General features: G+C 45.1%; 3 non-coding genes across 3 annotated transcripts; 2 read left to right on the plus strand and 1 right to left on the minus strand.

The window, feature by feature from the left end:
- The first annotated feature begins 1,338 nt into the window (after positions 1–1,338).
- LOC129348345 (5S ribosomal RNA) lies at positions 1,339–1,457 on the plus strand. Its single transcript, XR_008600882.1, has one exon. It is a non-coding gene; the product is annotated as a 5S ribosomal RNA (ribosomal RNA).
- Positions 1,458–9,869: 8,412 nt separating this feature from the next.
- On the minus strand, positions 9,870–9,988 carry LOC111586975 (5S ribosomal RNA). The gene has a single exon (XR_008600886.1). It is a non-coding gene; the product is annotated as a 5S ribosomal RNA (ribosomal RNA).
- Positions 9,989–12,153: 2,165 nt separating this feature from the next.
- Positions 12,154–12,272, plus strand: LOC129348375 (5S ribosomal RNA). Its single transcript, XR_008600911.1, has one exon. It is a non-coding gene; the product is annotated as a 5S ribosomal RNA (ribosomal RNA).
- The last annotated feature ends 1,554 nt before the right edge of the window (positions 12,273–13,826 follow it).

A 13,826-nucleotide genomic window follows, 5' to 3' on the forward strand; every position in this document is an offset into this window, starting at 1 on the left:
CTTGGCCCGGCGGAATTTGAGACTGTGACTCGGGGACAGTGTCATCAGGCATTTCTTCCGTCTCATCCACTCCATTCAGAGCACACTGGGGCTCCTCAGAGGCCAGTTTCTCCACCGCCTCCTCCCGGTTCAGGCTCTCTGGCTGAGCGTCCCTCGCTCTCGCAGGACCGGGAACCCCCACGCCTCCGGAGCCCATCGCATCGGTGAGTGTCATACCCAGTTGCTCTCGCTCTTGGCTGTTCAGTCCCTCTTCATCCTGGTCACTCACACACATTCCTCCATCCTCCGACTCAGAAACGTAGTTCTCTGTAACATCATTTTCACTTTTGTTGCATATACAATTTGCAAGTTGGTTATGACACAGCTCGCATCGCCTCGCCCTCGTTCTCATGTCACACTCCTTAGCATAATGACCCTGCTCCCCACACACATGACATTTAAAATCAGGACACTCTCTGAGGATGTGGCCCGGCTGAATACACAATCTACACACCTTTACCTGTCTATCATGTATCACACGTACATATTCTGGTCCTGTTACAGTCATAAATTTAGCTGAATATGGTAGAGACTGCACATAATCAGTGAATTTAACTTTAACAAACCTTGTCCCATCTGCTATGTTTGTGCCGGGCCACATCTTCCTCTTTATCGGTGATACAGCTGTCACCCCCCAGCCGACCAGTTTGTCAATGATTTCCTCATCAGTGATGTATGCTGGCAGTGCAAGGAACGAAACAACTAGCTCGTCATTTGTTAGCTCTTTAGCCATGACAACAGTTGATCAATAACGCTCCAAATCACCTCAATGACAATTTCCCACAGAACAATTGTTTGGTTTTCCTCACTGGTCTCTCTTACTTCCTGGTTGGACTGCACATGCACACACAGGCTGGTATGGCCGTAAGCGATGGACTGGGTAACTAACCACAGTTTTATAGATGCTGTGACAAGATGTGGCATTATATATATATATATATATTTTTTTTTTTAGTTACGTCTTTTTCTTTTTTTTTCCTTGTAGAGCTTCTTAAACAAACACTAAAATTGAGTGAAAATGTCCTTTGCAGGAGCCTGTCTCTGCGACACTGTTGTACATGGTGTGATGTGAGGTGATTTATTGTCGCTGACGTGTTTCTGTGTCACAAACGTTTTCATGTTGGGCTGAAGGTGATGCTACAATCAATACCTTGTTGTGTAACGGCGGCTTTTTACTGCCATGGTGGACAAAGTGTGTGAGCGTGTTGAGAGCTTCTTGTCACGTTCACATGGACATCAGGACTCAGGGGATGGTGAAGACGGACACGTAGAAAAGGCCCGTAAGCTAGTACTGTTGTTGTTTACGGCCATACCAGCCTGAATACGCCTGATCTCGTCTGATCTCGGAAGCTAAGCAGGGTCGGGTCTGGTTAGTACTTGGATGGGAGACCGCCTGGGAATACCAGGTGCTGTAAGCTTTTTACGTCTCCTCATGGCCTGTCAATCATTCCAGACCAGACTGTCAGTCAAGTAGCAGCACCCCGTGATGTCACTAAAATGTTGCCGCTTTCTATGAAATTCAATATTGGCTTACTCTCAGATGGGCCACCTGATCTCTGCTTTTGACCATGAGAAGTCAGAGAACAAAAAATCCTGAGCTGCAGAAAAGCAGTCTTTCGTCTCTTACTTTTTGCCATGTAGAACTGGGGTCTGTGGAACCAGAGCGTTTTGGAGCCAGCCCCTGTCGGACGGAGTGGCACTGCAAGTTTTTGGCACTTTGTTGAGGCTTCATTTTTGGAGCCAGTCGCTATATGCCCATCTTTATTGTACAGTCTAAGGTACAGCCACAACAGAAGCAACAACAAATCAGCATCAGCTGCAGTTGCAGCTGATCCACCTTAACTCTCTCACATACAGCCTCAATTGAAAGCAGGAGGCGCCACCTGGTGGTCGGAGGAGGAACCAAGAAACAGAGAAGGTCTCCTGCAGACGTGGAGGCAGAATCAGTTCACTCGTTGGCGTTTAATAACCCAGAGAGGTTTTAGTTGCCAGCTGTCTCCAGCGAATGAGCAACAGCATCCTGTGCTGGTTGTGAGGAGATGTAAGAAGCTTACAGCACCTGCTATTCCCAGGTGGTCTCCCATCGATGTACTAACCAGGCCCGACTCTGCTTAGCTTACGAGATCAGGCATATTCAGGCTGGTATGGCCATAAGCCATGGAATGGGTATCTAACCACAGTTTTATAGATGCTGTGACAAGACGTGGCATTGATGTCCGTGTAGTTTCTTATTCATCCAGGTCATGGTTATCCAAAGTTGTTTAAATCAATCCAACTGGACTTTAAGAAGGTTCCTTGAAGACGTTTCACCTCTGTTCTGCCCCCAGTGAAACTGTTTAATTCATGTGTTTTATTAAAAGGTTTAAAAATATGTTCTTAATAAGTTAGTCATAAAACATCATTTCATGTTTGAGATTTAAAGCTACAAAGGTTAAAAGTAATCAATTTATGTTTATATTGCCTGCAGTCATTTCAAGGTATTTTATTTTGAAGCCATTCACCGTAGTTGTGTGTAACAGGAAGTCCGGCCTAGCTACTCAGTAACAACCATCGGGTAACAACGTGCTGAAGCCTCCTCACGCTCACAAATGCACCATACTGCTCATGTCTTGCTGTAATCATTTTTTCTTCCCATTGAAAGCAATGGCTGTAAGTGTATCCTGCGTTTAAAGACTGGTTTGAGTGTGTTCTTAGCTTGTATAGAGATCGTTTTGTGTCTATTTTCTCTGCTAGTAGCATTAGCATAGCAATGGCGGCGCTTACGACACTATTAGCATTGCAATAGATCGCCAGTATGTGTCAATGACTTCCGTATGAGGCTGAGCCTTTCTGTAGGCCTTTATTTGTTATACCAAGGCGCTAATATATGTTTATTTATGTTTGTTTTCAGTTTTCACTCGTCTTTTCTGTGAGTCAACATTGTAATGAATAAAAAGAGCAAGACGCTCAAGCTACCTGGCTCATGAAACGAGTTTGGCTTGCTGTTAATCTATGTTCACGTACACCTTGTATCCAACACGTAGTGATAGCAGTACAGTGAAAAAGCCATACCAGCAGTTGGTGAAGGATAAATCTCACAGCACACAATGTTGGCCAACTCTCAAGAGGAGATAGCAGAGGAACAGGCTACCTCAGAAGTCAAAGTGTTATCCAAAGCTAGTGCCAGCTCCAAAGGTTCTACCATCAAGTCTTGAAAGTCCAGCGTATTGGAAGCAGCCATTTTAGCACGTGCATCTGCAGAAGCCACAAATGTTAAAGCCTCATACAGCAAGAAACAATTAGAAATCAAAAAACAACAAGCAAAGCTAGAACTGGAAAAGGCAACACTAGAGGCAGATTTGGAGATACTGGAGATGGAGAAAGAAGCAGCAGCTGCTACAGCTAAAGCAGAAGTCCTAGAGGCTGCTGCCGCTGCAGAACAAGTTGAAGGAAAAAGTGTAAAAAGTGGAGTCCCACCACAAGTCATCAAGCAGAGAACTATGGAATATGTGCAACATCAATCGCAGCTAAAGTCATGGGTGCAAGACAAAGCATCTCAAGGGCTCTCAGCGAAGGCACAAGCATTTACTCCAAAGAAATACGAACAGTATCCCTCTCCTCCAACACTCAAGAAAATGTATGTAAAAAATGAAACTCCCTTCATCGAAAACTACGTCAAACCAAACAGTTGCTATGCTTCCCACAATAGTGACCCACCCATGGCAGACTTTGCTAGATTTCTCGCCCGCAGAGAGCTTATCACAACAGGGCTCTTTAAGTTTGACGACACCCCTGAAAACTTTAGGGCATGGCGTTCTTCTTTCTTAAGTGCAACTGCAGATGTCGATCTCACATACAGCCAAGAGTTAGACCTCCTTGTCAAGTGGCTTGGTAAAGAGTCCTCTGAGCATGTTAAGAGAATCAGAGCCGTCTATTCAACTAATCCCAAAGCTGCTCTCCAGTTGTCGTGGGACAGACAGGACAAATGTTTTGCTACGCCAGAGGTGGTCGAAAATGCCTTATTCAAAAGACTAGTCAATTTCCCTCACCTTACAAACAGAGACAATGTAAAGCTCAGGGAGCTTGGAGATTTGCTCTTAGAACTGCAGGTCGCCAAAGACGAAGCTTATCTCCCAGGCTTTGCCTACCTTGACACACCCCGTGGTGTTAAGCCCATAGCCGAAAAGTTGCCAACAAGCCTACAAGACAAATGGCTGCACATAGGCTCAAAATACAAACAAAAATATGACGTGTCCTTCCCTCCCTTCTCATATTTTGTCAGGTTCGTCCAAGACGAAGCAAAAGCTAGAAACGACCCTAGTTTTGTGACATGCAGTAGTTACTCTTTCATCAAAGGTGAGAAAACACAATTCAAACAGACTAGTCACAAAATACCTCTAACTGTAAACAAAACAGAGGTCAACAATACTCCTCCATCTAGTCCTACAGAGGACGATCAGACACGGTACTGCCCGGTCCACAAGAAAACACATCCTCTTGCAAAATGTAGAGCTTTCCGGACCAAACCACTACAAGAAAGGCGAAATATTCTCAAGGAACATAAACGATGTTTTCGCTGCTGCTCACCCACACACTCAGTAAAGGATTGTGACACGAAACTCAAATGTGAGGAGTGTCAAAGTGAAAAACATTGCACTGCTATGCATCAGGACACAAGTCAGCAACCCCAGCCAGTAAACACACCTGAACCAGAACCTCAGCCCCAAGACGACACACCACCTGAGGTAACGTCACGGTGCACTGAGATTTGCGGTGAAGGCTGTCCTCCACGTTCTTGCTCAAAAGTATGTCTTGTTCGAGTTTTCCCTAAAGGCCAACCACAGCGCTCTGTCAAGATGTATGTGATCCTTGATGACCAGAGTAACAGCTCGCTGGCCCGTCCCGAATTCTTTGATACATTTGGGATCAAAGGTAGCCCTCTGACATACCATATGAGAACGTGTGCTGGTCTAACTGAAATGCATGGCAGGAAGGCAACAGGGTTTCAAATCGAGGCGCTAAGTGGAGGCCCACGCATCGACCTCCCTCCTCTCATCGAATGTGACGAGATAGTCTTCAACAGAAATGAAATACCTACACCTGAAGTCGCACTTGCTCATGCTCACTTGAAACACCTCGCTCCTCTCATTCCCAAGCATGATCCAGACGCTCAGATTGCAGTTTTGCTGGGCAGAGACATTATACAAGTCCACAAGGCACGGCAACAAGTTAACGGACCCCACAGTGCACCCTTTGCTCAGCGCCTGGACTTAGGCTGGGTAATAGTGGGTGAAGTGTGCCTCAACGCTCATAAGCCAACTGTCAATGTCTACAAAACTCACATGCTTTGCAATGGTCGTCCATCTCTCCTCACCCCTTGTCCTAACAGCATCAACATCAAAGAGTTACCATGCTACGGCGGGGAGCGCAAAAACAAGCTCTGTAAACGTGACTCAAAACCCCACATGACAGAACAAGGACTTGGGGACAAAGTTTTTGAACGCACAGAGAATGATAACAAATGTGCAATGTCTTTCGAGGATGAGACTTTTCTTAAGATAATGGAGAAAGAGGTTCACCAAGATGAAAATAAGAACTGGATCGCTCCTCTACCTTTTAAGTCCCCTCGCTTGCCTCTTCCAAATAACCGAGACCAAGCTCTTTCAAGACTCAGCTCATTAAGACGCAACTTAATCAAAAATCCTCAAACGAAAGAACAGTTCTCAGAGTTTATGGACAAGCTTTTCGAGAACAATCATGCAGAGATTGCTCCACTCATCAATGACGACACTGAGTGCTGGTACCTGCCCATTTTCGGGGTATATCATCCTCAGAAGCCAGGCCAAATACGTGCAGTCTTCGACTCAAGTGCCGAGCAATTTGGTGTGTCACTCAACTCAGTACTGTTAACGGGCCCGGATCTCAATAACACCCTCCTCGGTGTGCTCATACGATTCAGAAAGGAGCTCATTGCGATCACTACGGATATTCAGCAAATGTTATATGCATTCCTCATCAGGCCAGAACACAGAGACTATTTAAGGTTCTTATGGCACAAGGACAACGACCTGTCAAAGGAGGTACAAGAATATCGCATGCGGGTGCACGTTTTTGGAAATAGCCCGTCGCCGGCGGTGGCTATCTATTGCCTGCGAAGAGCCATTCAGAACGGCGAGTCGAAGTTTGGAGTGGACACAAGGCATTTTGTCGAGAGACACTTTTACGTAGATGACGGGTTGATATCCCTTCCCAGTGAGTCTGCAGCCATAGATCTTCTCAAGCGCACATGTTCATTCTTGGCCGAATCCAATGTCAAACTTCACAAAATCGCGTCAAACAGTGTCTCAGTCATGCAAGCCTTCAAGCCAGAGGACCTGGCCAGCGGTATAAAAGACATGAGTCTCGTCGATGACACCCTACCAGCACAGCGGAGCCTGGGGCTATGCTGGGACATAAACACAGACTCTTTTACATTCAAAGTAGCTGTTAATGACAAACCCTACACCCGCCGCGGGGTTCTCTCAATAATTAACAGTATCTTCGATCCCTTGGGACTAGCAGCACCAGTGACAATCAAAGGTAGACTCCTATTACGTGAGCTGTCAAACGGAGTCCAAGATTGGGACTTACCTCTCCCTCAAGACAAAATGGACGCATGGGAAACATGGAGAATGTCCCTCCAAGATCTAAGCGGTCTCAAAGTGCCACGGTGCTACGTTCAAGCTTCCCTCTCCAATGCCAGATATACTGAACTGTGTATCTTTTCTGACGCCTCAAGCTGGGCTATCGCTGTTGTGGCATACTTAAAAACAGTCAACGAAGAAGGACAATGTGAAGTAGGATTCGTGCTTGGAAAAGCAAAACTTTCGCCACAACCAGAGCCTACAATACCTCGCCTTGAACTCTGCGGAGCAGTTCTAGCGGTTGAGGTCGCAGAGCTCATTCTTGACGAACTCGATCACAAACCAAACGCTGTCAAATTCTACTGTGATACCAAAGTGGTCCTAGGGTACATTTGCAACGATACCAAGCGCTTCTATGTATATGTGCATAACCGTGTTCATCGTATACGTCAGTCCACATCTCCAGAACAGTGGCACTATGTCACATCAGAGCAAAATCCAGCCGATCTTGCCACCAGGTCAATACCTGCATCGCAGCTCATGGACACTATGTGGTTTAAGGGACCAGAGTTCCTCTACAAACTACCAAGGTCCGAGACACATGAATCCTTTGAGTTAATTGAGCCTGAAGTAGATGCTGAGATCAGACAAGTCGCTACATTTGCAACGTACATTCAAAGAAATGGACTCTCACCCGAACGCTTCCAACGCTTCTCAAACTGGAACTCACTGGTACGTGCAATTGCATTCCTAATTCACCAAGCTCGTTCTCACTCATGCAACTCTTCAAATCACTCATGCAAAGGCTGGCATCGATGTAGCAAGCCACGCACTCCAGGGGAGCTGGACACCGCCAGTAACCTCATTCTTCAGTCTGCTCAAAGAAACTCTTTTCCTGACGAGTACACTGATCTCAAAGACAATCAAACCATCCACAACTCAAGTCCGATCATAGCTCTTGACCCCTTTATCAGTGAGGGACTCATCAAAGTTGGCGGTCGCCTCAAACGTGCATCAATGAACGCAACATCCAAGAATCCAATCATTCTCCCAAACAAGCATCACATCGCTACACTGCTTGTCCGTCACTACCACGCAAAGGTCATGCATCAGGGCAGGCAGTTCACAGAAAGTGCGATTAGACAAGCTGGATTCTGGATCATAGGTTGCAAAAGACTGGTCTCCTCCATCATCCACCATTGCGTAACGTGCAGGAAACTAAGGGGGAAACTGGAGACTCAGAAAATGGCAGATCTCCCACTCGAGAGACTTGAAACCTGCTCTCCATTCTCATATGTCGGGTTGGACGTATTCGGCTCATGGTCAGTGGTCACTCGGCGCACTAGAGGAAGAGCAGCTCAAAGCAAAAGGTGGGCAATACTTTTTACGTGTATGACCACAATAGGTGTACACATCGAAGTCATTGAATCTATGGACACTTGCAGCTGCATAAATGCAATACGCAGGTTTTTCGCAATAAGAGGCCCAGTAAAGCAAATGCAATCCGACAGAGGCACCAACTTCATCGCAGCTAGTGTGGAACTAGGCATGACACAACCAAACAAGAACTCTCCAAACATTGTCAACTATCTCCATGACAATGGCTGCACTTGGGAATTCAATCCCCCACACGCCTCACACATGGGGGGTGTCTGGGAAAGGATGATTGGAGTAACCCGCAGAATATTGGACTCTATGCTCCTGCAAAACAAGCACACTCGTCTAACACATGACGTGCTTTGTACACTAATGGCTGAGGTTTCGTACATAATCAATGCAAGGCCCTTAGTTCCTATCTCAACGGACCCTTCCTCACCATTCTTACTGTGTCCCGCAATGATCCTGACCCAAAAGCAACATGTTCTTCCTCCACCAGAAGACTTTTGCGGAAAAGACTTGCTCAAAAAGCAGTGGAAGCAAGTGCAAGCACTCGCCAACGAATTCTGGAGTCGTTGGAGAAATGAATATCTCAACACCCTCCAATCAAGGCGCAAGTGGCATACAACACATCGGAACATTCAACAAGGAGACATCGTGCTGTTGAAACAAACTCAAGCACCCAGAAATGAATGGACAATGGCCATCGTCACATCCGCCCTTCCAAGCAGTGACGGTAAAGTCCGGAAGGTCGAAGTGAGGACATCGTCTGAAGGCGCTTCAAAGACTTACTTGTGTCCGATCTCAGATGTTGTTATGCTCCTAGAAGCTGAAGAGACCGATAAAAAGTAGTAGTGGCATCAGTAATGCCAGGCGGGGAGTGTTCTGCCCCCAGTGAAACTGTTTAATTCATGTGTTTTATTAAAAGGTTTAAAAATATGTTCTTAATAAGTTAGTCATAAAACATCATTTCATGTTTGAGATTTAAAGCTACAAAGGTTAAAAGTAATCAATTTATGTTTATATTGCCTGCAGTCATTTCAAGGTATTTTATTTTGAAGCCATTCACCGTAGTTGTGTGTAACAGGAAGTCCGGCCTAGCTACTCAGTAACAACCATCGGGTAACAACGTGCTGAAGCCTCCTCACGCTCACAAATGCCCCATACTGCTCATGTCTTGCTGTAATCATTTTTTCTTCCCATCGAAAGCAATGGCTGTAAGTGTATCCTGCGTTTAAAGACTGGTTTGAGTGTGTTCTTAGCTTGTATAGAGAACGTTTTGTGTCTATTTTCTCTGCTAGTAGCATTAGCATAGCAACGGCGGCGCTTAGGACACTATTAGCATTTCAATAGATCGCCAGTATGTGTCAATGACTTCCGTATGAGGCTGAGCCTTTCTGTAGGCCTTTATTTGTTATACCAAGGCGCTAATATATGTTTATTTATGTTTGTTTTCAGTTTTCACTCGTCTTTTCTACGAGTCAACATTGTAATGAATAAAAGGAGAAAGACGCTCAAGCTACCTGGCTCATGAAACGAGTTTGGCTTGCTGTTAATCTATGTTCACGTACACCTTGTATCCAACACGTAGTGATAGCAGTACAACCTCTCATCCAAGAGGCTTCTTCAGTTCTGGTGGTGGTTAACTCTCTCACATACAGCCTCAATTGAAAGCAGGAGGCGCCACCTGGTGGTCGGAGGAGGAACCAAGAAACAGAGAAGGTCTCCTGCAGACGTGGAGGCAGAATCAGTTCACTCGTTGGCTTTTAATAACCCAGAGAGGTTTTAGTTGCCAGCTGTCTCCAGAGAATGAGCAACAGCATCCTGTGCAGGTTGTGAGGAGATGTAAAAAGCTTACAGCACCTGGTATTCCCAGGCGGTCTCCCATCCAAGTACTAACCAGGCCCGACCCTGCTTAGCTTCCGAGATCAGACGAGATCGGGCGTATTCAGGCTGGTATGGCCGTAAGCCACGGAACGGGTAACTAACCACAGTTTTATAGATGCTGTGACAAGACGTGGCATTGATGTCCGTGTAGTTTCTCATTCATCCAGGTCATGGTTATCCAAAGTTGTTTAAATCAATCCAACTGGACTTTAAGAAGGTTCCTTGAAGACGTTTCACCTCTCATCCAAGAGGCTTCTTCAGTTCTGGTGGTGGTTGATGTTGCCTCAGCTTATAACCTCTGTGAGGTGTGGTCAGTGTTATTCACATTCCGACGACCATTGCCAAGGCCCACCTGGCTCCTCAACGATGGTCGTTGGGAGACAGGGAGTGACACAAAGGGGGTCGTTGAAATGTGAGTTTCACCGCGCCCTCGTATGCTAATGGTGGTCGTTGGCATGAGCCACCTCACCTGAGACGTTCTGCTGAGTAGTTCTTTTGGGGAGTTGAGAAAGGACCCGATTGTAAAATGGCGAAAGATGATGTCACAGACTGTTGTGTAAAAAACAAAACAAATGTCTTCACAACTTGTGGCTTCTACTCGTCTGACTCTAAGTTCTAAGTCTCAAAAGGGTTTGCAGGTTCAAAAATAATAGCCTAAGTCTCACCAATAAAAGCTGTGAAAAAACAAAGAGTCAATCTTCAGATTCAAAGAAGAGGTGTTTATTCCTCAAAGTACAGGTCAAACACACTGAGAGATGCCCCGGGGCACGTCTGAAGACCCCAACTGATGCGTCGTCTTTTATACTGTTTGGTCTTGGTGGTTTCCACGCCCCAAGCCCATCCTTCTTTTTATGACAAATTTACATCATCTTTTCTCAGGGACATTAGGTGATACATCATCTTTTTCTCAGGGACATCAGGTTTTTTTCCCAGGTCATCTCTCGGCCATAATCTTTCCAGCATGACAAAAACAGGAGCATGTGTGTACTAATGCAGGCCGTGCACGTCACTTATAATAGATATAACACCTGTTATACACTTAGATAGGGAAAGCGACACAATTTCAGAGTGACCTTGAGTGCAACACCTGCTGGATAAGCAAAACAACAGAACAACAAATAATACTGATCAGAGTGGCCTTGAATTTGTGTCTTCTTCATGTTCGTGTGCTTAACGCTCAGAGGCTACCCACTACTATCAATATGATTATTGAGTACTGATTATGGATTATTTATTATTGAACACTGATTATTAGAATTTACAGATTATTGAAATTTCACCACTGCAAGACCACCCCCCCTGTTCAGAGATGGCTTCTCCACTTTGACATGGATGGCTTCTTTCACGCCTCTCTCAAACCATCTGTCCTCCCTGTCCAAAATCTGAACATTGGTGTCCTGAAATGAGTGTCCCTCTTCCTTGAGGTGAAGGAAGAGCGCCGAATCCTGTCCTGAGGAACTGGCTCTTCTGTGTTGAGCCATACGCTTGTTAAGTGGCTGTTTGGTTTCCCCTATGTAGAGATCTGAGCATTCCTCGCTGCATTTAACTGCATACACCAGGTTGCTCTTCTGACTGTGTGGTGTGGGGTCTTTTGGGTGGACCAGTCTTTGTCTGAGTGTCTTATTTGGCTTAAAAAAGACAGGGATCTGGTGTTTGTTGAAGATCCTCCTCAGTTTTTCAGACAGTCCAGACACATAAGGAATCACTATGTTATACACATATATAAACATAGTGATTCCGTATGTGTCTGGACTGTCTGAAAAACTGAGGAGGATCTTCAAGGAACCTTCTTAAAGTCCAGTTGGATTGATTTAAACAACTTTGGAAGATGTGGCGTTATATATCTATATATATATATATATATATATATATATATATATATATATTTTTTTTTTTTTTTAGTTACGTCTTTTTCTTTTTTTTTTCCCTTGTAGAGCTTCTTAAACAAACACTAAAGGTGAGTGAAAATGTCCTTTGCAGGAGCCTGTCTCTGCGACACTGTTGTACATGGTGTGATGTGAGGTGATTTATTGTCGCTGACGTGTTTCTGTGTCACAAACGTTTTCATTTTGGGCTGAAGGTGATGCTACAATCAATACCTTGTTGTGTAACGGCGGCTTTTTACTGCCATGGTGGACAAAGTGTGTGAGCGTGTTGAGAGCTTCTTGTCACGTTCACATGGACATCAGGACTCAGGGGATGGTGAAGACGGACACGTAGAAAAGGCCCGTAAGCGAGTACAGTTGTCGTTTACGGCCATACCAGCCTGAATACGCCCGATCTCGTCTGATCTCGGAAGCTAAGCAGGGTCGGGCCTGGTTAGTACTTGGATGGGAGACTGCCTGGGAATACCAGGTGCTGTAAGCTTTTTACGTCTCTTCATGGCCTGTCAATCATTCCAGACCAGACTGTCAGTCAAGAAGCAGCACCCCGTGATGTCACTAAAATTTTGCAGCTTTCTATGAAATTCAATATTGGCTTACTCTCAGATTGGCCACCTGATCTCTGCTTTTGACCATGAGAAGTCAGAGAACAAAAAATCCTGAGCTGCAGAAAAGCAGTCTTTCGTCTCTTACTTTTTGCCATGTAGAACTGGGGTCTGTGGAACCAGAGCGTTTTGGAGCCAGCCCCTGTCGGATGGAGTGGCACTGCAAGTTTTTGGCACTTTGTTGAGGCTTCATTTTTGGAGCCAGTCGCTATATGCCCATCTTTATTGTACAGTCTAAGGTACAGCCACAACAGAAGCAACAACAAATCAGCATCAGCTGCAGCTGATCCACCTTAACTCTCTCACATACAGCCTCAATTGAAAGCAGGAGGCGCCACCTGGTGGTCGGAGGAGGAACCAAGAAACAGAGAAGGTCTCCTGCAGACGTGGAGGCAGAATCAGTTCACTCGTTGGCTTTTAATAACCCAGAGAGGTTTTAGTTGCCAGCTGTCTCCAGAGAATGAGCAACAGCATCCTGTGCAGGTTGTGAGGAGATGTAAAAAGCTTACAGCACCTGGTATTCCCAGGCGGTCTCCCATCCAAGTACTAACCAGGCCCGACCCTGCTTAGCTTCCGAGATCAGACGAGATCGGGCGTATTTTTTTTTTTTATCTTTTATTATCAAAAGTACAAAATTCTGACAAAAGATTTCATTTCACATCATTTTACACATCTTCCTAAAAAGTTTCAAACAATATTTACATACCTTTCACACACAAAAAAAACCAAAAAAACCCAAACCTGACAGTTTCATAAAATCAACAATTCCTTAAACATAAAAAAAACCACCTCACCCTCCCACTTGGATGTCACACCCACTCATCCACAGCCCGAACAGTTCATAAACATTTCAAAGAACCCCCCACCCCTCAAAAACAAGAAGGTTCCCTTATAAAGTAACTCATCTGACCTTTAAAGTTTTCTTCTATACACACAAAAAAAAACCATAAATCAAAAGGAAAAAAAAAACACAGTCAAAAAAAACCCATGATTGCTTTTTTAACATACTCTCTTTAAAACTGAAAGACAATTTTTTCTCCTTCCCCATTAAGCAAAAGCTTTGCATGGTTCACAAACACCTCTTCAAAGTCATCTTGATCCTGGAACATTCTGATGTGTGACCTGAGCATATTTTTAAATAAGCTCCACCTATTGACTGCTTTGTCCTCAAATAAGGCATAGTTCCTTGCCACGACAGTCACATGTCTGGCCAATCCAAGGACAATGTTTAGCAGATTTTTGTTCACCTCCTTCTTTTTCTCTGAGACCCCGAACAGCCAGTGCCATCGCCAGTCCCCTTCTTTTTTGGCCTCCCAAGACAAAAAATCTGCCAGAAAGCATCTGACCTGCTCAATGAACAGGGCCACGACCGGACATCCCCACAGCAGGTGCTCCAGGTCCTCCGGCATGTCCCTGCACACCAAGCAGTTCCT

Source organism: Amphiprion ocellaris, chromosome 24 (genome assembly GCF_022539595.1).
Source record: "Amphiprion ocellaris isolate individual 3 ecotype Okinawa chromosome 24, ASM2253959v1, whole genome shotgun sequence".
Classification (NCBI taxonomy): domain Eukaryota; kingdom Metazoa; phylum Chordata; class Actinopteri; family Pomacentridae; genus Amphiprion; species Amphiprion ocellaris.